Source organism: Vidua chalybeata, chromosome 5, assembly GCF_026979565.1.
Source record: "Vidua chalybeata isolate OUT-0048 chromosome 5, bVidCha1 merged haplotype, whole genome shotgun sequence".
Classification (NCBI taxonomy): Eukaryota; Metazoa; Chordata; class Aves; order Passeriformes; family Viduidae; genus Vidua; species Vidua chalybeata.
This window is the reverse complement of record NC_071534.1, coordinates 24,233,676-24,257,783: the sequence shown is the minus strand read 5'-3', so window position 1 is coordinate 24,257,783 and position 24,108 is coordinate 24,233,676. Positions and strand designations below refer to the sequence as shown.

The 24,108-nt window shown below is 36.4% G+C and overlaps 1 long non-coding RNA gene across 4 annotated transcripts in view; it reads left to right on the top strand.

The window, feature by feature from the left end:
- LOC128787862 (uncharacterized) overlaps nucleotides 1–23,562 on the top strand; it is a 108,033-nt gene extending 84,471 nt beyond the window's left edge. For 3 of the 4 annotated variants that reach the window (XR_008430876.1, XR_008430878.1, XR_008430875.1), the window contains 2 exons: nucleotides 17,302–17,385; nucleotides 19,504–20,063. This is a non-coding gene — a long non-coding RNA (uncharacterized LOC128787862). Of the gene's footprint in view, nucleotides 1–17,301; nucleotides 17,386–19,503; nucleotides 20,064–20,846 lie in introns of those variants that run through there. The other variant, XR_008430877.1, reaches the window with a different exon arrangement.
- The last annotated feature ends 546 nt before the right edge of the window (nucleotides 23,563–24,108 follow it).

The window sequence follows — 24,108 nt, the reverse complement described above, 5'->3', positions numbered from 1 at the left end:
CTGTGACTAAGAGGGGAAAAAGATGAAAAAGTAGGACTTCAAGGAGAACATTATGTATTACAAGATGCACAGTAAAAGTGTATGGATAGATGAAATAGATAATTTTTTGGTGACTGAAAGCTGGGTTCTCAGTTCAAAACCCCTGAGCTGCCCTCACCATAGACACCAGTTCCTGTGCTACACACAACGGCCCAAAGCTCCCTTGGTCCATTCACTGCAGCCAATAGTAGCTGACAGGGCAAACCATCCCAGCTGTTTCTACATCCAGTTACTGTGAAGCAAAGGTGACATGACTGGACACTTAGAGACCTTTCCAAAATCCAAAACAATGATGTGAATATCCCAGTTCTTGAATATTTTGTGGCTGAAGTTGGGAGAGCTTTTGAGTTTGGGTCTCAGTCAGGCCCTCACTCTTGTGATGACTCCTGGCTTCCCAACAGCCTTATAAATGGGAGCTCTTCTGACTGTGTCTCCTTGGGCCTCAGTTATTGCTCTCAGCTTTTAATTTCCCTATGTGTGTTCATTCTTCTATTAATGCCAGTTCTCCCCCATTTCTCACCCCTGTGGAATGAATTTTCATTCACTATGATCCTCTCCAGTTCCCACTGTAGTCAACAAGTGCTTTGCTATTGACTTCCATGTAAACAAGATCTGGCCTTTCCTATTTTTTCTCTCTTCACCCACCCACATCTGTCATCTATCTATTCTTATGCTGTTTCTCTAGACCTTTTTTTTTTTAATTCTGTGTCCAATATTATAAACTTCATAATTTTTTTAATATTTCTCTGGCCTCTTTATGCACTGTAATTTGAACCCTTTGCTCTAAACCTCCCTAACTTTTCACACACCCATTCCCTTGTCCCTCTTTCATATTGTTTCTTTTCCAGCCTTTGGCTTTCCTATTTTAACCTCTCTGACTGACATAGGAAACAGAAAAATAAACTAAAGTACTAAGACTTTCATACAGTAGCTCTGTGAGGTGGTGGTTTGAATTCATCAAAGGGTATTCGTTTTTCAAATTTTAATAGCCTGGGTAGGAATCTTGTTCATTATTAATCTGTGTTAGAATTGTAATGAAACACTGTGGTGGTGGTAATTAAATTTCAAGACAGATGGTTCATAAATAAAGAAGCATTTCATAAATATCAAATTACGCCACTATCTTAGCATGTGCAGATTCTTTGTCATTACAGAGATGTGTTAATTTTCTCTGGTTATTCATTACAATTTAAGAATGGATAAAGAATAGAAAATGTAGGCATGAAGGAGGGAAATACCTGGAGCACTGAGGTTGTACCTCAGATCTCTTATATGTGAATTTTAGAGGGTTTCGCCTTTTTAATTTAGTGCTCATTTCAGCATGGAAAATTAATGTGTAGTTAAGTAGTTCCTGTCTTCAACAGTATGTTTAACTGTGTGTTACACCAACAGTATGTTTAACTGTGTGTTACACCAACTGCCTTTTTTCTTGCACCAAGCTCTCTCTTTGAACACTACTCTGTTCCCATTGGTGCTTTCACAGATATGGCAAACTTGAAAACTTATTTCTTTGGATTTTAAAAATGTCTTGAAATGAGACTGATAGGCCTGTAGTTTCCAAGGTCCTGCTTCTTGCCCTTCTTGAAAACTGGGACAATGTTTGCCAACTTCCAGTGAGCTGGGACCTCTCTGGATTCCCAAGACCCCTCAAAAATCATAGAGAGATGTTTTACAATTACTAAAGTGTTGCAGTGAGGTCCATTTTGTGAACTGGAGAGAAGTTTCAGTTATGCATCACTGGCACACAACATTCCTCTAGCATATTTGCATGTAAATAGCAGTAGACCCATCTTTGTATTGTATCCATGTTAATATTTTTGCGTGCAGAGGTGTGCTTTGTTGTGTAATTCCAAATCATGTGGTAAAGTCCAGTCAACACCTTTGGAGATTTAAATGCAAATCAAGTAGTTCTGGCATTTAATTTTTATTAATCACAAAGTAGTCTAAACTTTCTCAGAGTCTGATCTTTTCATCCTAAGCTTATTTGATCTTCATCCAAGTAACCAGCATGATTCAGTATTCTCCCAGGATATAATATTATAGTTTGCAAAGTGATTGTTAAATGCATTAATAATTTCAGTGGGATCATTAATAACATCTCTTGTCAGCGACCTAGCTTGGATAATAACTTTCTTGTGACTTGCATGAAATATTTTTTTTTCCTGGGGGGAAGGGTATTTTCCAGAGGTTTCTAGATGTTTTTCAGTTGTTTTCCAGTGGCTGAAATAGCTCTTAACTGTGGTATATCTTGAGGTTTATGCACTCATTTCTAAGAAAATGTGATAATTGGTTAACCAACCATTCCTCTGTAGTTGTCCTGATTGCTTAACCTGACAACTCCACCAATATTTTCTGTAAATAACAGTAATTATACATATTTTTCATAATAATGTGTCTTGTTGTTACAGAATAATTTAAGGCAGCAAATGTCTAGTGACAGAAATCATTAATCTAATAAAATAGTATGGCAAAGGCATGTCTTGTGGACTGAAAATTAATTTGGCAGAATTTCAGTTTATAAGAGCAATATATTATCATTGCTGGTATTTTCATATCAAGATAGACACTGGATTGCAATGGGTAGCTCTCTGGCTGTTGGCATATTGTAAAGAAACCCAAAATGCAATGTAACTTGGAGAGAGACAGTAATCATCTTCATCTCCCCATTTACCCCTGCCAGTCTGATAGATTAGTGTGTGGCAACATTCATCTTGCAGATCACCATATCCTCCTTGAATGGCAGCAAGGAGGATATCTATCCCTGTGCATCTCTACATTCCTTATATTGCTGTCTTCTGTTTACTCTCTGTGGAATAAAGCAAGTCAAACTACTTGCTGCCCACAGTTCATGCAAGGATCCCCCTTCCTTATCTACCTTGTTATGATGTGTAGCAATGGAGTCAAGGGCCGAGGTGTTGTCCTTTATCAAAGGAAGTAAGTCAATAGAGAAAATTCAGTTGTAGAAACAACAATATAGCCTGCTAAAACAATGAGAGGGAAATCCCTGCCAAATGTTGATATAACTCACTAGCAACCAGTTCTGTAAGTTGTCTCTGTGCACTGTCTGGTGCAAGCGAGCCAGATTTCACTGTCTTAGGAAAATGAGAAAGTCCTTAGGTAGGTCTGCTTCTAACTGTCCTTCACTGAAACATATTCTGGTTACTCTTCTCTGCTGTCTCTTTCCATCTGATGTGTCAGTGTTGTACAGCTGAAGAGCAAGATTTATTATGTATTATCAGCAGCAGTCCCACCTTTGAGTTTTTTGCACACACATTGAAATGGCAGGATGGGTCCATAGCTGTAGAGTACAATGGATACTGAGGTTGGTGTTCTTTGCACAGTGAATACAGGTGCAAGATAATTCATTTACTGACCCATCCCTGTTCAAGGCTAGGCTGGATGGAGCTGTGAGCAACCTGGTCTAGTGGAAGGTGTCCCTGCCTATGGAACTAGACCATCTATCTAGTTGGTTGGTCCAAACCTTTCTATTGTTCTATGATTCTGTAATTCTATGTCTTCTGTCTCTCTAAACCTAGAAATTTTAAATAACATTTTTCAGAAGCATACTATTATAATTGTACTTTTGGAAGGTTATCTTGGATATATTATTCTTCAGCCAATTCCCTAGGTCAAGTTAGAGCCCCCCATAAGAATCTTCATCTTAAGTCAGCAACCAGTGGGTGCAACTGAGCTGGTGGTAGCAGCTGGGAAATGCAGGCATTCCCACAATGACCATGTCATTGTGTGCATTGGCATAAGCATCAGTCTTGGAAATTTGCCCTATTGTGCTTACCCTCTTCCCTTACCTTTCCCAGAAAAAAAAACTTAGTAGTGGTTGCTTTACTCTTCTGAGTCGTTTCACTGAAGCAATGCCTAAACAAAAAATAGGGGTGCGCAGTTAGCTAGAGACAGAATTTTCCAACAAACACCAGCTCAGACAATGATTAGTAGAGTGGAAAGAAGGATACTCAATCTGGCCTTGTTTTACACAGATCTTATAGGTGCTATTTATTATCAAGGTACTAAACAAGATGTTGATCAAGCATTGTAGCTTCAGTTCTGTGGAGTTTTGTATTCTGTAACTTTAATTCTTCTTGGGATGTAGGCAAACTGGGTAAGTATTTATCTCTTCTATTCAGATGAGGGGCTGAAACTTATGTTGTTAGCATTACAGAATCACAGAAATTAAAGATGGAAAAATTTTATTAGATCATCTACAGTAGTAGTTCATCATCTTGCCAATACAAGCATTTTACTATAGAACAATGACTCCTTGCCCAAAGCCGCAGAGAGAATCAGTGTCAGAGCCAGGATTAAGACTCAAGGAGTTGCTGGCTCCCTGTCCTCTACTCAGACGGTGAGAGCATTCTGCAGAAAAGCTAGATTGTCCAAACATTAACAAAAAACAGCAGGGATGATTTGATTAATTCAGATTTGTTGCTAAAAGGCCTGTAGTGTTTTTGATTATCTCTTGGGCCCTCATCAGGCTTAGAGGGGTGTGTGTGGTAAATTTCCTTTTACCAGTTTGTTACCTATAAGATCCTGAAGTGATATGCATTCTTGAGAAACATGCAATTAAAACACTACTTCCAGAAAATCCCTATGAATATATGGATCAGCATCTTTATGATAAATAAATCAGACTTAATCCTGTAAGCTCTTGAAGATAAGGGCTCTATTTTCAATATGTCCATAAAGTGCCTTACTGGACACTCTGGAAAGTACTGTGACATGTATTAATAATAACAAATATTTATTTATTGGACATGAAAGCTAAAGTTAGAAGTTATTTCTGAGGGGTTAGATTATTTGTTCACAAGTAACTGCACCATGAAAATTCCACATGCTTAACCTGCAGGACTATTTGTGAATACCAGTTATTCTGCATCCCATACATATTTTCAAGGATGAATAGTACATGGGAGGTTCTTAATATTTTTTATTATTACTGTATAGCACTCGGTATATATATTTTATACATGCTTATGTAGCACCTACAGAAAGAAGACTTAAAAAGTCAGTGTCTGCTGCACAGCCTGGTTTTCTCTTCCACACCAGAGTTTTCACACACAGGTTTCCACAATAAAAGCATTATTATTATTGGTACTGAAGAAACTGCCTACTATTACAGATTTCAGATGTATCTCATTATAAGGTCCTGTTTTCAGTAGCTAAAATTTAACTATGTAAAGAAACATTTCATTTATATGTGTCCACCTCAAATAGGATTTTCTGAGAAAATTTCTAAGAAACTTAGAAGAAAAATTGCAACTATTTTAGTGACATCTGAATCCCTGTGTTTTGTAACAGGAATAGAACATTTGTCAAAAGGGGATCTTTATGTTGGATGTCTGCTTTCTTTCTGTTTTGAACAAAGTTTTCAGGACATTCTGAGATGTTCTGGAAGCAGGTTTTCTTCACTTAACTTTTTCCCACTTAAAAATGAAGTTTTCCACTGGTCTGATTCTGTTTACTCTTGAACACTAAGTCTTTTGCCTCTTCAGTGCTCTTTTGGTCTTTCCCCTGTTGTCAGATGACTTCTCAGACACTAAAAAATGACACTCAGTGTTGAGCTTTGCATTGCATTTTAGCAGGAATCTGAGAATGAGTGGTTACACGCTGTGGCAATGCAGAAGATAATGAGAATTAACTCTGCATGCAGCTAAGGTTGTGCTTTCACAATCACTTGAAGATGATCTAAGTAGATGCTTCTCCCAAAAGTGGTGACCTCACCTATCCCCAGACAATGGTGGCATATTCCTGCTTCTTGACTTTGAAATAACTAATCCAGATGACAACTACTAACTTTTCAGCTGAATTAGTTTCCTAACACTGTATCCATGAAGATGGTAGCACAGAAGTGGGAGTAAGGTTGCTTACCTATGGCAGGAACAGGGGATGTTAGCTCATACAGGCAGCAGCTGGAATTATCTTTAATTAGTGCTAGCAGTCATGTCCTCCTCACCTTTCCATTGATGATATATAATCTTTAAATTCAGTCGGCAGCCTCTCAGTATAGAGATCAGTGAATAAGACATGGTTGGTGAATGTCAACAACTTTTGAACATGCTACTTGAGATATTTATCTGCTACTTAAAAATTATTAGGGATATTCATAGGAATTTTGTTGTATGCCTGTATTTCCTTTATTGTGTTATGGATCACCTGATTTGCATATTTAATTTTGCTGTCGAGGATGGAATTAATTTTATTTTAAATATCTGTAATGTAAAATTTGGAAACTGACCTGACCACCTAGACTCCCTTTAATCATCAATAAAAAGTTATTGGGATTATTCGGTTGGGGCCTCTTTAAGTAATCTGTCATTAGGATTAATCATGCTCTAGAAATGCTCACCTTGCTGTATCAAGTAAATAAAAAAAATTAATTCTCTGCAGGGGAATAGTCACGTGACATCATATACATTGCTATCTGAAATTAAGCCAATCAAAAAGCCTCACCATCTAACCTGGTAAGCTCAAGGACTGGTTAGGAAAGGAGAACAAAAAGATAAGGTTCCCTTATGGGAGTATCCATGTTAACGTTTGTGCCCATTGTCTGAGTCTTACCAGTGCAACACTGCTGTACCCTTCAGTTCAGACCTTCTGGCTTACTTGGAGCTGTAGTGTCCATGTTGAGGGTAATTAAAGAATAAATTCTTCACTTTGAGTGCATGAACACATTGCCCAGAGGAGCTGTGGATGCCTCATCCCTAGAAATGTTCAAGATCAGTTTGAGGTGATCTAGTGGAAGGTGTCCTTTCCAAAGACAGGGGCATGGAACTAGATCATCTTTAAGACCCTTTCCAACTAAAAAAATTCAGTGATTCTGGAGACTGGGCCAGAGAGACTGAAATTGGTTGGCAAATTCATAATGCAGCTGGGAATAAATGGAGCTGAAGGCAAGAACAACCAGTAGGAGCAATCAATGACCAACTCAGTTGCTCTTCTAAACAGCAGAGGTCTGTGCCATGCAGCAGGGTGTATCAGCCCCATCTGTGACTCATGGCTATCAGAACAGTGCAATGTTATGGATGTTGCCATTTCCCTGTTTTTCTATTTTAAAAATGTAATTATGGATTCAAAGTCAAGCACTTGAAAGTGAGAATTACCATTAAGATAATCCCTAAAGGATCATCATCCATGCTACATTTTCTGTGAAAGAGAGATCTCAGGTGGGAATTTACACTGTTCCTCTACAAAGTCAGTATATTTCTCTGAATTTCAAGGTTATACAGGCCTATGTAAAAAAAACCAAAAAACCAACAGATTTGCCTGGGAAAATTAAATTAGTAGTGTCTCCCTACATTTTAAGTGGAGGAAAAAATTAACAGGCAAGTACATGTAAGTCAATCAAGTATGCTGTTGTACTGCTACATGCAAATATCTTGAAATTATTTTAAAAAAGAGAAAATATTTTTAAAAGCCCCAAATTTTGGGATTAAATAATCCTTGCAAAATATAAATCCTTTGTAAGTATTTTTGTTTGTTTTAAAGCTAAATCTGATGAATGCCACTCTGTACAGTGGTATTGTCATGCTTTGTTTGGTGTTAACTGAAATCAGAGATCTAGCTACACAATGAAAATTGGACAGATATTAAATATTTGTCAAATTGAGGCCAAAGCAAGTACAGTTATAATACAGTTCAATGAAATTATGCTTTAAATATAAACAGTAGATATGTGTTAACTTCAATTGAGTAATACATAAGAATTAGACAGCACACTTTCCAGCTGGGCATTTACAGCCTTTGTCAGGTAACTAACAGTAGCTTCAGAGAGATTTAAGTGGTCAGGTTAAGTTCTATGCAAGGGAGCATGAGGCATGAGAAGAGCTTCAGCATATGAAAACAAGGGATGATCCCAATGAAAAGCACATATGTGCATTTCATATCCTGCGAATTCTCTGGCTTTAGTTGGAGATCATGCCATTGTTTCTAAATAGCTCTGATATTCCCCCCTGTGTCAGTGCTAAGCATTGTTAAAGTTTAATACTACTTCTGTGCTGTTCAGTTTTTTAGTTTTCTTGGCACACTCCACTGAGGAAGAGGAATGCTCAGGGCTAAAAATGAATAACTTAATTGCTGGGCCAAATTCTGAGTCCCTCAACTGAGCAGAACTCCCACTAATTTGAGAGGAACTTTTGTTCAGTTGACTGCATAAATTGAATCGTCCCATGTTAACCTCTGGTAGCTTAGTTAGTCTTATTGCATGACACACAGGGAAAACATCTTAATCCTGAGGAGCTGAGTCTAAAAATGTGTCACTAAAAACCCTCTTCTAAAACCATTTTTATGTTCTAGCTTCACTTTGATTTAATATTCTCAGCTGGTGGTGGAGCAGGGTACTTCTATACTAGCTGAGGCTTTGGTTTTGAGTTATCCTGCTGCATCCTGGGAGAGCAAGAGTAAAATTTTGGACTTTTTTTCAGTAAAACAATATCTATTTGGAAATTACTTACATGCTCTTGCAAGATGATTGCTTTTGCTAATCCAACTAACTGCCTCAAATTCACTGTAATTTCAGATAAGCAAACTACTAGGAAACTTCGTTGTGTTGCATTCAAGGATGGTTGCAATTTACAGATGGATAAAACAGGGGGCTCTCCCTCCTCTTCTGTTTATGACAGTCAGTTAGCAATATGTTCTGTAACATTTCTGGAAGAAAGAAATAATGCTGCAAGAAATAGGGCATAAGAGACTGTTTTGTAAGGCTTCTAGTCTGGCTGCATGCATGGTTGCTTGGTTCTCAAAGCAAAAGCACCTGATGTGAGAACTATTATTAACATTTTTATTTTTTAAAGAATTTATTATGAAAATGATTTAAAGGAGAAAAGCAGCCAGATTCTTGGTAGTTGACAGCTTTTGTGGCAATAAGGGAAAGACTTCCAGAAGTCCTCAAATTTATTTTACACTATGCATTTTTAAGTTAGAAGGGAAAGTAGCATTAACTTTGATGGAATTTAGATCAGAATGAGAAAAAACCCAAAACATTATAAATTTCAGAAAAATAGAAAATTTCAGCTTGAATTGTCATCTGTTGATCTCATGTACTGACATTTATGGAAATATTTCCATTCTGTTTTTCATGTCTTGTGACTGAGGTTATCACAATCTTATTCTAAATCTTGTCTTAATAACCTTAGTGTTAAGCCCCTTTTGATGGATTTAGGAAAAACAGTTAAAGACACTTGTTTTTCATTCAATGACTTAAAGTGGTGAATGACTTCACCATAACACTCGTGAGTTATTTGTTTTTATCTTGATAATCCAAAACATGCACCTTATTTTTGTTCTCAATTTGTCAGGCTTCAATTTCCAGTTGTTTGTTCTTGATATTTATCTTCTTTAATTAAAAAAAAAAAAAGCCAAAAAACAAAACCACTACCAAAACTATTTTTATTTAATCACTAATAAGCTATTATCAGGTCATCTAGTTATCCTTGGACAAATTGACTAGACTGAGCTGTTCTATTCTGTCATTCTATGACTAATTTTCCATGCTATGATTCATTCTTTGCTTTCCTGAGCCCTGCACAAATTTTTAACATCTTTGTTTTAAGTCTGGACATCAAGAATTACACCCACTATGCTAGTAGTGGCCTCAATGGTGAGAATCACATGTAAAAATCACTCCAAAATGAATGATCCAAATTCTGTTGCCATAGAGGCCAGATAGTACCTAGCTACCATGATAGATATAAAAGCTGTAATAACATTCAATCCCAACCTTTTCTTTGGTTTTGGTTCCTGTGGTTCTATGCACTCACCATGCCCATTTAGCTCTGAATTTTGGTTGTTCCAAAACTGTAAAGTGAAACTCATCTCAGCCCACAGTTCTTCCCTTTCTGCCCCCTGAATTTTGTGCTGAAACTATGCAAAAATGTGCGTTTTTGTTATTTTTATTTAAACAGCAAAAATAGTTTGGCTCAACTGTGCTGAAAACTGGGTCATGGCTTGTTCAAAATATTTGCAGCCCTTTCAAGGAACATTGGTTGTATTTAGGGCTTGTAAGGAACTCTGAATTCAACAGTTTTAGGTGGCAGGTGAGAACACTGTCCTGAGTTAAATGAATTTGCTTTGTATTATTTCAGAATATGCTATTGCAAGATAACTCCTGTTCATTTTCTTCCCTTAAGTTAGTGATTAAAGTTAAAAGTTCCGATATTTTTGTGTTCAGAGGGTGTCACATTAATTTAAATTAAGTTTGCTGCATATGAAAATCTCTTCATAAGGAATTGAACTCAAGTCTGTTTTCCAAGAACACCTGTGCCTGTGATTTCACAAAAACATTGCCTTGTACGAGCTGGGCTGAGGGCTCACAACAAAGTCACATTAGTTCAACAAGGCATATTGCACCAGCAGAGCAACAGTTACAGCATGGAGGATGTCCTCAGCTCAAAGCAAATATAAGGTCATCCAGCAGGAATGTTCAGGCACAGGTTGAATTACAGAAGCTTTTTTAAGTCTTGGTAGCTGACTTGGTGTGTCCTCTCAGACAGTCAGTCAAATTAATAAAACCCAGCTCAAGTCTCAAGAAAAAAGTAGGAGAAAGGTTATATTGCCTTGCATGTGAAGGAGGCTGGCTGACAAGACAAACATAAAATGTCATAGTTTCAGTTGGTATATGGAAACTTGATTGTCTATATGACAGTAATGCAGATTGCTGTTAAAAAGTATATCTCTTGTGGTGTGTGTTTAATATTACGAAACTTCTGGTGAATGGACTCCAATTCATAGATTTTAACAAGGACTACAAATCGTTTTGGCAAAAAAGGCTGGATTTCCAGCAAATATGGAGCAAACTTTTCTTTGGAGTGGAACTGTGTAAAGTCTGCCTATTTCAGCCTTTCTTTGCTTTTGATCTGATTCAAACCTGTAGGCTTAAATGAAAAAAAAAAAAACATCCAGTTCTTCAGCAACTGTTCAGTCTAGCTCTGAAAACTGAATTAATCTGGATTTATGGGGAAAGTAGGTTTCATTCTTTGTCTCTAAATGTGAATGGGAGAATTATATCAACTTTGTACTTCCATCATTTTCACTCTGAGCATGGGTGAGAGAACACCAGCTAAAGTAAAGTTGTCAGTTCATTTATGTTATTTTAATAAATAGATGGCAGCATATTTACAAGAATTTGGTTTGTTCAAGGACTGAGAAAATCAAACCTTGGGCATGTGCTTTGGAATGGTAGTAAATACCACAATTTCAGCTTAGCATTGAGAGATTTTAAAAAGTGTATTTCATTTACTAAATCTCTATGCCATATCTTGGAATTGAAACATAAAGTAAAACCCAAGAAGTATGGAGCTATTTGGCATGACTGGTGAAAAATAGGAATGGAATCACAGATTGCTGGATTTTTCACATGAAGAAACATGGAATTAAAACTCAGCAAGTTGTGAAAATCATTGCAAATTCTAGACCCATTCCAGCTCTTTGAAATACTTGGGAAACCTTAAAGTAACTCAAGGTGTGAATTTTTGGAAAGCACGAGTCAATACCTGAGTGAACTTTGGGGACCAGACACCCCATGATTCTGCTGTGAATGAAGTCCCTGATCATTGCTCTTGTGCAATGCAGTGGAGGGATTGAAGGGATTTGCAGTGCCAGGATATCTACGGGACCCAAAGCAGTTGTTATCCACTTCCTTAAAAATAGTGTAGAATATGAAACCAAAGTCCACTGTACATTTTTTTTTGGTTACATTATTAAGAGTGTGGAGAAATTGCAAATCACTATACTTAACAATACTTAGGAAAACCTTGAGTAGATGCCCTTAAGTCAGCATAAAGGTACATTTGTCCATGTAACTGCACCTCAGAATATAATACATGTTGAACACAAACTAATGAAGTATGCATATTTGCAGGGATGCAAGAATTATTTATAATATTTACTAGGACGATTTAAAGGTTGGCCAAAATCCAGTTGGTAAAAACACTGAATATTTTTAAGCTTGTGATAGCAAACATACAAAATCTTTAGGTGTTCCAGAAAGCAGTCGCTCTTTGCTTTAGTGAGCCTAAGACACAGTTATAGCTAAATAAAACGCATGCATGTGTTTCTCTGTTTCTCTTTATTTACACCTTCCACTCAAACTGATACAAGTCATATTGTTCTTGGGTATCAGAGAAAAGTCTCCTTCAACTCACTTTTGTAGCTAATTTTCTACTTCAAGTTGCTTCTTGAGCTCATATCTTAATGGGTTGTTTTTTTCTCAAGTGTCCTTTTTGTTGAATCTCATCACTTTCACCAGATGGTCACATATTTTCCACTAGAGATTCATTGCTAATTATCAATCCACTTTGCTTCACTGGTGTTTTTGCTTCATTTTTTAGCATATTCAGGTATCAGTCACTGTGATCACTCAGTCCAGAGTTGTGTATGTGACACAGGTTAGTCCACCAATCCTATGAGTCCCAGTAGACATCTCCAAAAGAAATCACCAGTCTGAAGTCCAGAAACATGGATTCCAAAGTTAATCAGGTAAAGGGATGTATATTATTAACATTTAATGAAGAGGTTTATTTGTCATATACTTTTCCACTCCATGATACAGCCTTGTCAGCTCTAGTGTAACAAGCAAACCCTACACAGCACAGATAAATACCAAATTTTGGGCCATCCCTTGTAAACCAATTCCATCATGCTTCAGGTAGCTCTCTTCATATCTACTACAGTACCTAAACAAAATGGGGTGAGTTGAGGACAGAGTTGCAGCCCTAACTCTGAATTTCCTGGCTTTTGTGGGCTTAAGTCATACCCTTAATGTTATTTGAAAGTATTTTTTTGTGGTTTAATATATACTATAACTTTTTCTTTTGTGACAACTGGATTTATACTGGCTTCATCCCTAATACCACTGGAAACTGGAAGCAGGTCATAGTGTGAGCCTGTCTTCCAAATATTTTAAACAGAAAGTCACCATTCGGCACTCATCACTCTTGCTCTCCAATAAAAGTTCAGTGTTCCACTTCAATTAGAATGATACCTCTTATGTCAATACCACATCCAACTTGTAGACTATTTGTCCTCCTGAATGTTGAAGGTGAACAAATTAACAAAAATCTCCTTGTACTTTTCTGCTTTCTGTTTTACTCATATGAAAGACCTGTGTTTAGTGAAAAAAAGGTGTGATTTTTTCACCAGAATTTTTTTTCTTGTCTTTTAATTTGATTTTCCTTGGTTGATGTGATAATTATTCTATGCTCAAATATTTTTATGCTACAGACTGCATTCACATCGACCAAAATCTGCCTATCTCACCAGTAAGTACTATTTAATATCTTCATATTAAAGCCATAGTCCTTGGTTGTCTGAGTAATGTTGCACCACATAACAAGATAAGTCCATGTGCAGTTGTTGATGTGAAGTCCTGCCTCCTAATGACTTCTCAGGTCACAGAGTTGAAGAGTATTGCTGGAAGTCAAATCACTTTCATCAGAATGCTATTCCTCCCCCATGTGTACACAAGTGTTAATTAAAAGAAAAATCCTAGTCACACCAATTCTGAGTAGCACTGATTTCTTGTAGAGTAAAGTATGTGTGAACTCACATGCTTCTTCTTTGAGGAGGAAGCTGATGGATCATATCCTGCATTTATAGAATCTAGAGTCATGAGAAACAAAGGAATGGAGAAACCTCTGGTAGGAAATGAACGAGGGGATCAGTGGAAGGAAAATTGTAGAAGACAAGATCTTGAAGAATCCATGGGTACAGCTTGTGTTCCTATACAAGCAGGCAACAGAAAGTTCCAAACCCAAGGGTTACCCCACCGTCATGCCATACATTTTCTTCTGAGAGTGTGATCCTATGGTCCCTTCAATGCAACATGAGTGGGGGATGTCACTGAATCAGCAGTCTCACCTTGCCCAGCCTTCTGAGAGTATGTTCCTGTCATTTTTCTTTACCACTGAATGAACTGTATCATTCTCACTCATACAGCCTCAGAGAGAAGCTGGGCAAGAGGAAGAATTCCAAAGACAAAGAGGTCAGAAAAAAATCTTGAACAGCTGATCTGCTCCCTGTCTGATCAAAAAACTTTGCTGACATCACTTCTGTAATTCAAAAGCTTTTGTTGTATATCCAGGAAGTCAGTAGATGCTGACTTATTTTTGGACAGACAGCTGTTGTTTGCCATTTGCTTGGTTCTTTATATTGTCAGAAAGGTGTTATTCAACATTTCAAAGCAGTTTGAGAGAAGCAATTTTACAGCCTGTGATTTTCAGGCCTTTGTACCTTTGTTTTGCCAGGAGAATACTGTTAGGCTTGTTTTGTACTTAATGCAAAAAATGATAGGATATAATTTGCAATGGTGGGCATTGTGATGAGTATTGAATTTGTTCGAATCTGTCTCTTTTAAGGCTATCTGCCATTATTTTTTAATTTTATACATTAAATAATTAAGCAATATTCATCACTGTGCCATAAATGGAAGAACAGATTTTCTCCCACTTCAAGAAGCTGAGAAGCTGAAACAGCTTTAGCCTTATGCAGAATGGTCAAAATCAAGTTCTAGAAGACACTACCTCTGCCAGCCACTGTCTAGAAGGGATTGCTCAGAACACTGTGTAAGGTCTATATGTGCATGAAAAAATCCCTTTTACACAGATTTGCGTCTCAGTTCAATTCTGTCTAATTTCATTAAGGAGCACTTAAGAAGACTTCATTTTTGCAGCTGTCTTAAGTGTTTCCTCCATTAAACTAAACCCATATAAACTTTCTCTTCCTTTGTTCTCTGACGTAGCTTTCACTTTGAAGAACATCTTTAACAAGAAGGAGAAAAAATACCTTTTTACTCTTGAAAATCAGCTGGGAAATTTTGGCATTTGGCAGATTAAGTGTTAATTTTTTGTCATCTTATTGGACCCCAGTTTTTCTCACCTGTGATAAGATCCACACACTTACCCCTTATATCACTTGTACTTTCCTGACAATGCAAAGGAGTTGTTTTGGTGGGGCTTTTTTTGGTTTGGGTTTTTTTTTTTTTTGTTTGTTTGTTTTTGGTTTTGTTTTTTTTTTTTTTTTTTTTTTTGCGGGGGGAGCATTTTAAATACATTTGAAGATTGTCATGGTGAACCATATAGCCTATTTCTTCCACCTTCCTTCCTTTTTGGTGGCTAGCAGAACTGTGCACAGGGTTCTTGAAATCCCAGGCTGAAACAGTATTTTTCTAGTAATTGGTGTAAACGCTATTACTTAAGTTTTTCATCTGTATAGTTTTGCAGAAACAGCAAAAGTTCACAAGACTGTGAATTTGTCAAAAACAGGGCAATGTTCTGGTAAAAGGGACATCTTCCCAAATTTTCAAAGTTAAAAAATCTCATCAAAATGACAGTGGTGATATTGTGGCCAGTGAATAGTTCTAAGGTCATTGTCTTGCTGCATCTCCAGGGAACAGATCATCTCTTTTTTCATCTTGTTTCCATTCTTTTGGGCTGATCTCTGTCTCTAAGTAGCAGAAGGAGTTTGTTTGCGCCCTCAAAATACAGTACAGTAGAGAGGAATGTGTGTGTCTATGTATGGACACACATAAGTGCACAAAACCACAGAGGTTAGTTTTAATTTACTTTAAAATGCATAAGTGTATTTGGGAGATGGAAACTAAGAGAATTCATAATAAGGCTGAATGTAGTCCAGGAACCTTGTAAGATTTGAGAATAGAAAGCAGTTTTCCAATCTTTCATGTATGGAAATACCGGATGAGTCAATGGGCGTTCTCTGAGCTAGGAACTTCCAGGGCTTCTCTCTCTATGTCAGCATCATCGCGTTATAACTTGTTTTTAAAGGCCACCCAGTGTCCACAGCCACCCCTGATTTAACTGGAGCTTTGGGTGCTCAGCACCCCTGAAACTGGGCTTATGGCTGCCATGGTGTTTGAGGAAAGGCAGGCACACAAAAACAGTTTAGAGAAATTAACATCTGGCATTTGGGTTAATGTAAGACTTGTTAAAGGTGACAATTCCTGGTAAAAAATTACACTAGAGATTTTTAAATCCCCTCCCCCCCCCCCCCCCCCCGAAAACCCTCCAACAAAACAAAACCAAACCAAAAATAACACAAACCAAAACAAAACCCAAAACAAACAGACAAACAAAACCATAAAAAACAACAAACAAAAACCAACAAAGGAAAGAAAACCTGACTTAATCATGGTGAAATAACACTGTGCTTTTAAAATGCTTTTGACCACAAACAGTTTGGAGCAACCAACTGCAATCTATTAAATTTCACTCACGGGGATTTTAGTTTTTCCTCAACCTTTTCTGGTATATTATATAAGTATTTTTAGGAAATTCACAGTTCTTATTGAGTTTAAAAGAAATATCTAGCTTTATTAGGAGAAACCAATTAATATCCATAGCTTCTAAGGTAGACTTTGGAAACTAAGGAGATTTTTCACTATTGATTGATGTATATGTTCGTATATGTTCTGGTTTGTGTTTTTTTTTTTTCCTTCTGGGACTTATTTTATTTTAGCTTTAGGGTAGAATCCAGCCTGATTTATGTAAGTGTCATTATGTAGAATGCTGGAATTTTTATTACATTTCTTTATTAGGGATGAATAAAGTAAGCAGTTGCCTTAGAGAGTGTGTCTATCTAGAACAAGATTTTTTTCAATATCTAGCTTATATGGGAGAAATTTTTATTTAGCTTGGGAACTCTGATTTTGGTACCTGATTCAGAACAAAACCATTTTCAGTTTGGTCCTTCTTCCTTGGAAGAATTAAAAGAAAATGTAAGTGTTGGGGGAAAAATTACTTGGAAGTATCTCTGCCTATTTATTTTGACAAGAGAATACCATTGGATTGGTTTCCATTTAATCCAAAAATCAATAGGATATAATCCTATAGGATTTGCAATGATGGGCATTATGCTGATTATATGATTTGGGAATTGGTTAGAATTTGCCTGTTTTGAGGCTGTCTGCAGTTATTTGATAAATTGGATAATTAAGCAATAATCATCACTGTCACATAAACAGAAGGCTAGATTTTCCCTCACTTAAAGAAGCTGAGAAGCTGAAAGAGTGTTAGCCTTATGGAGAATGGCCAAAAGTCATCTTTACTATGCCTTCCACTTGAAAACAAAAGAAATATATTCTTTAAGAAACATATTTTTAAGAAAATCTGTAAGAAATAGATTTTAATCTTTAATTTTAATCTTTTATCTGTTTAATCTTTAAGAAATATATTTTTAAGAAAATAAGTTTAAGAAATAAATAAGTAACTCAGTGCTTACACAAAATTCTCTTGATTTCAGGGGAGATGCTCTGCATTACAGAGAGAATGAACTTTAAGCCTTCAGCCTTCCCATTTGCTTTTCTGGGGATAAATTCAGACAGAGGTAAGTATGTTCAATACAGAGTCTATGAACAATCATGAATTAACACCCTACACAGCATTCCAAATTAATATTTTCTGGGAAAAATCTTTAGTGTATACTATAATAAATTAGCAATACTACTGTAATGTAGTATATTGATAAAGTAATTTTACTAAAATTCTTCTAGTAATGAAGCTATTCTAGAATTAGGCTTTGTCTTGCAGTTCATGGAGCTTTATATACTGAAAAATTAAGCAAAAAAAATTGCTTTGCATTTATTTGAAAGCAGGAATTTTGAAGAGCATCATACTAATTCTGTAAAGCTTAGCAAATATTTCTGAGATTTCCAGGAACTATCTTCCTGCGTAAAAAAAAGGTGGCAAAGGAACATTTTCTACTGGTACTAAGGTTACTGGGGAAAGTTCATGGACTCAGGGAGGTTTTCGGGGTGATTAACCTCAGGTGCCAAGGCTGATCCATAGAATTTTTTCTCTGAGAAATAACTCATGCTGATCTGATTGGAATAAAGAGGTCCAGCAGATCATGGTCTTACAACTGTCTGTACCAACACTTGTGGATGCAATATTGTATAACAAGGATCTGCGTTAAACAAAGAGACAGATGGAAAGGCCTGAATTTAAAAAGGGTCTCTGATACTTCTTTCTGGGCTCCTCATGTTGACAATGATTGGCTGCTGGATAAACTAGATCTGCACAGATCTTCATTGCTTCCTGAATTGTTGTCTCAGAAGCTTTTATTGTTCTGTGTAGATTATTAACACACTTGCATATGACTCTGCACTTACCAGTCCTGATGTTGTCCCAGGGACAGCACGGGTAGAAGTTCCTCCATGAAGTCAGTCTTGCGTAGATCGTCTCCAAGACCCACTGGCTCAATCTCCTCCTGGATGGAGGGAAAATAAGTGTCTTATTATCAAAATATTGTCATTTCAAGATTTTAAGACTTAACTAGGACCACTGAAAGAGACACAATGGATTAGAGGTGCAATAAACACAGAAACTGTAACAGAGACCCTCTGGGACCCACCAGTCTGTGAGAGTTTTGTAAAGAGGAAAGATTAAAGAAAGGTTAGATAGGTCTTCAGTGTGCTCAATGTCTCTCACATTTTTTTATAGAATAGTATAACTGAACGGTGCTTAACTCAGTTTAAAATTTTACTTTATGGTTGACCTTTTCCAGCTTAATGATGCAGTTTCAGTGGTAGGACACAGGAGACATGCCAGTGACAATGATTAAATAAAAAAGAAAACCATTGAGAGAAACTATGTATATTGTTGCCTAGCAGAGAACCAAAACATTGTTTTCCTGAAAGCCACATGAATTTGTTTTCTAGATGTTAAAAAGGGCATTGGACATCAATAGAAAAGAACGGGAGGAGAGAGCTGTGTTGTGGTAGTTGTCCTTTGGATAGTGATCATACTTATTATAATATTTCCATATGATTTTTATATGAAAATAAACATTGAATTTGCAAAATAGTGCTAGACTTAAATAGTATTAAGGTCACACTCCAAGTAGATATTTTAGAATGTGCTTCACTTTACTGACTTTAATTACTGTCTTACTCTACCTGTTTCCAGATGTTACCTCAAATCTGATATGGATAAATTAAAACTTAATCTTTTCCCCGTTAATCCCTTTTGCCTTCTTTCTAATCAGTAGAAATAATGCTAATCTGTTTACTCAGTCCCAGAACCCAGGCACAACCTTTGGGTTGGGCTTGAGTCCAGACCTTCACATCCAGGCTCTGTGTGTGTCTTTGCCATCTGAGACCTATGTTCTGGGCTGGGGTAAATCTGTCTCTGAACATATCAATTTATATACCCTAACTATATATAGACAGCAAAAACAAGTAGTTTAGATCAGATAAATTTTTAGCAGGCCACAGTTGGATAAAGCGAATCCCTAGATGAGATGATGTGGGCCTGGATCAAAGATTTAGCAATATGTAAGTATAGAAAAGGTGGAATATGAAAGATGATCTGGAGAAGGACCTTTAAGACATAGCATCATTTTGAGACGTCTAGGCAAAAGGGTTGTTTTTATTCTGTCTGGAGTTAATAAGAGCTGCTGCTTTCTTTTTTTTTTTTTTTTTTTTTTTCCTTTTAATTTCTGAAGAAAGGCAGATCCCTGACTTTTGTTCTCTTCAAAACAAGAATTAAGATACATGTGTTGGAAGAATATTACTGAAGCCACCCGAAGCGTAAGAATTCAAAAAACAATGAGCTTTGAAGATGGCATTGTAAAACACAGTTTTTACACCAGACAAGGAATAGGTGCAGTAAATTAAACCTGAGCCAAAGGATTCTGTTAACTTTTGCTAGTGGAGGCAATGAGCTGATGGTGACAGCTGATACTCTTCAGCCCCTGAAGACTTGAAGCTGTAAGAGTAGGCTACCACCCGGGAAGATTATGCTACCTTCATGGCCTAGAATGCAGGCTGATTTTCCTGTGATTTGGAGAATTGCTTTTGAATCAATTATGTTAAACCCCAAGGGCAATTGCTTCCTTTTCTTGACACTTGAAGTGAATGACCTGTCAAGGCAAATGCTTAATTTTCTAAATACAAAGTCATTTGGCATATAAACAGCATGGATTTTTTCTGGTTTCATGTCTATGACATACAAAGTCTAAATCTATGTTTGATCAATGGAGGGGGAGGAAGCCCTCTAATTTGCTCCTGCTTTGTATTTAAAATGTTCTTTTACATTCCTGTGTAAAAAAAAAAAAACCAAAAAAAAAAAAACAACAGGGCTTTTAATAATATGGGTTTTTTGTTTGTTTCTTTGTTTGGGCTAGTTTTTTTGTTTGTTTGTTTGTTTGTTTGTTTGTTTTTGGTAAATTAGAAAAATGGAAGCTTATTTTTAAGCAGGAAGTAATTTAATTTTTTTGTTGTTGTTTGCTTAAATGGACTCCAATTACAACTGAACTGGACTTTTTGAAGAGGGCTATGAATGTTCATAAAATAGATATTGAGATTACCTGAATGAGTACTATTTCTTCAGGCAGACAAGGCACATAAATTTATTCCATATTTCCAGACTTTTCTACTTCTCTGGCAATTTGAAATACAAAATTCTCACCTTCTTCTTTCTGGCCTTCATCACACATCAAAAGACCAACAAACACTACATTAAATCTGTTGATTTTTTTTTTTTTTTAATTTTGAATAACTATTCAAACAACCTGTGGTGTCCAGATATCCAAAACCTCTCTACGGTATTCAGTGCTAAGGATAACCCAATTTCAGGAAGACTGAAGGTAATAGATTTCATGGGCGTTACTTAAGTAAAATTACCACCTAAGTAAAGTGGGAAAACATCACATGAAAACCAAACAAAACTGTCTCATTAAAAGATGCCTTAAGCCCAAATGAAATAAGAATATCATAGAGTCTAGTTTAAAATCGAGGTGAAAAATTGGAAGAAATTTGCAGGAAACTTTTCCATTTTGTTTTACAGAAAATGAATGGATATGTTCCCATTCCTGTGGAAAATTTTGGAGGTACCTCACATAATTTATAATTGATTTTCCACTAAACTGTTGAAGAATCATTTTTACTTCTGTTGCTAAAGTGCAGCACCAGCAAAAAAACCTAGAGAACATCTTGGCAATTCTTCAGAAATTACCTCTACCTCAAAAACCGGAAAGTATGATAATTTTTTATTTGTTTTTAGGGCTTCTTGGGAGTTTTTTTGCATTTGAAAAAGAAAATATTGTAAACGTGTGGAATACATTAGTTCCATAATGTATTCCTCCTATTCAGTAGGGTCATAGTGCTGTAGTATATTTTAGCTGACCATTTCAAATGACACTTTAAGGTAAATTTTATAGTTTTTAGATTTGAAATTGAATAATTCCTTTTTAGAGTGCTTGGTTCTAATCTGTGACTTAAAAGCCATACTTGAGCAAGTGTCAAACCTGCACTTGGTTTGTTCTTTCCTAGATTTCCAAGATTCTGGATATTAGGAGTTTTAAATAATAATTTCATCAGTTTTATTACCATATAATGAGTCTCTCAGCCTTGAGTTGCTGCTGAATTTTCTGCAGCAACAAAAATGCTTAATTATCTGAAGAGCAATTTAAAGAACTCAGAAATTTCATTTAGTGTGTGAGAACTTTGCCCAGAACTTGAGTGCAATACAAAGAGCCATTAGAACCAACCTTAATTGAGAAGTTCACTAGAAATCAAGGAGAAATTTATCCCTTCACCTGAAATACAGTTTTATCTGCACTGTTTTGGTGTCTTCTGTTTGATACAGACAGAAGTGACATGCACATTTTTACCACTCATTATTGAAGTCATGCTGCAGAGGATGAAGTCTTCAGCTAAAGGTGAAGGTTCTTTCGGATTAAATACACATTTTATTGCTGATGTCAGGGAGATTAGCATTTTGTCCTTAGTTTCCATAAAAATCAACCTGGAATCATTCCCTATTTTCATGGTTTAACCCCAGCTAGCAGCCAAGCCCCACCTACACCCTTGCTCACCCTCCCACCAGTGGAATCAGGGAGAGAATTGGGTGAAAGCTGGAAAACCCATGGGTGGAGATACAGACAGTTTAACAGGGAAAGCAAAAGCTGTGCACACAAGTAAAGAATTAAGTCATCTTTTCCATGGGCAGGCAGGAGTTGAACCATCTCCAGGAGAGCAGGGTCCCATCACACGTGATGGTGACTTGGGAGGACAAACACCACCACTCCAAACATCCCCCCTTCCTCCCTCTTCCCTCCACTTTATACACTGAGCATGATGTCATACGGTCTGGAATATTCCTTTGGTCAGTTTGGGTCACCTGCTCTGGCTCTGTCTGCTCCCAGCCTCCTGTGCACCCCCCAGTTCCTCACCAGCCTCATGAAAAGGAGCAAAGGCTTTGGCTCTGCGTAAACCCTGCTCAGCAATAACAAAAACATCTCTACACTATCAAGCCAGTGTTCAGCACAAATCCCAAATACCAACCACTGTGAAGAAAAATAACTCTACCCCATTCAAAACCAGCACACCAATGCACTGCACTGACTTTTCAACCCTGTCTCTGTAGCATCTTTTGCAAAATTACTTACACAGTAGACTGTAGAGACAACTAAATGAAAGGATTTCACTCGTTCTCTCAAGCAACAGACATTAAGCTACCTTCTATTTCCTAGAGCCCTTGAGAATATATTTTAGTTTAGCTGTGATATTAGTTCTGGTTGTATCACTGATACAAAAAAGAGTGTGTAAGATTAGTTTCATTGCCAGTATCCTTATCTGTACATTTCACTTGACACTGGTGAGATTTACAGAGACTCTTTGAAAAATATTTCTGCCAGTATTTTCTTTTGCTACAGAACCATTATATACCTTGAAAAATACTGCTTAGGACACAGGTGCATTCTTTTGTTTCCAATTTCCTAACAGCTAATGTTAGATCATGTATATTATGTTTCCAAGACCTAGTTTTAATCAAGCTTATTTTCAAAAGTCCCCATTTTTATCTGTATCTGGATACACAGCCAAGACTGGATATTATCAAGTTTTTGACTTGAAAACCTTCAAGTAAATGCTAGAATATTAACTGAAAATTCTGAACTGAAATACCATTTACCTGACAATATCATTACCACATGAGTTTCAAGCCAGTCTTGACTACTTTCTACATGTGTTTTAGGCCTTCAAATTATAGCCAGTTCTGTACTTCAAAGAGTGTATTCAAGGAGAATATTTCAAAGACTCCTGTCTTTGAATTGATTATTCAGTGACTGATGCTAGAAATAAAAATTAAACAAGAAATCCTACTTGATGTTTGACATAGAATTTAGGGGGTTTTCCCTTGCAATGTATGTCTCTTTTTTTTTGGGTTATTTTGTGATGATTGATAATTTCTTAATCTCTAAATACCCATATATATATAATGCAGATCAAATGCGTTTCACCTTATTTAAGGTATATCTTAAAGACACTAAAGGGAAAGTATGACATCTGACTTCAGATTAGCAATCTATTACTGTATTGTTTCAGGTTTCAAGATAATTACCATGCACTCTCTGGAATTTGAACTAGTAACTCAAAGCTTATTTGCTTAGATATTTTTGCTGTGGTGGACTTCTGCTGTGAAGCTTTTAATGCTGGTATTTATAAGTGTGATGTGACTTTATTTCCTGAAATGACATTAGAAGTATTTTTGATTTATGTGACTTATTTGTAATTATTTAGAATGCTAAGTCTGATTATTTAAATTTGCTGAGCCAACAGGCTTGATTGATATCATAAAAAGGAGTCCTTTTCATTTATTAGTTGTTTAATTTGGTAATAATAAAATGCTACATCATAATTAAGTTGATCTGTAAGCTCACAAAGACAAAACTGTCAAGGTAATTAGTGGAAAAACAACTCTCATCCCTTCCTCCTCTATTTAAAAATAAAATTATATCAATTTTCAAGCTAACATATCACAAGGGAAAATCACTGTATAACTTCGCTCTCTCAAAGAAATCTCTTCAGTCAGTTAAAAAAATGGCCAAAGATTTACCCCATAGATCCTGAAGATTACTTCAATGCATGGAAAGATAAAAGGGCACAATTACCTTTTTATCAGTTGAGTATTAGCCTTATTTTTGTAATTTTATGAGTTCCTTTTAGTTACTGTTAATTTAGATTTGTTCTAGTGGGGTGATTCAGTTGCAAGTTCCTCTGTGTAATTCGATCTGGTTTTGGTTTATTTTCAAAATAAAAAAGAAACT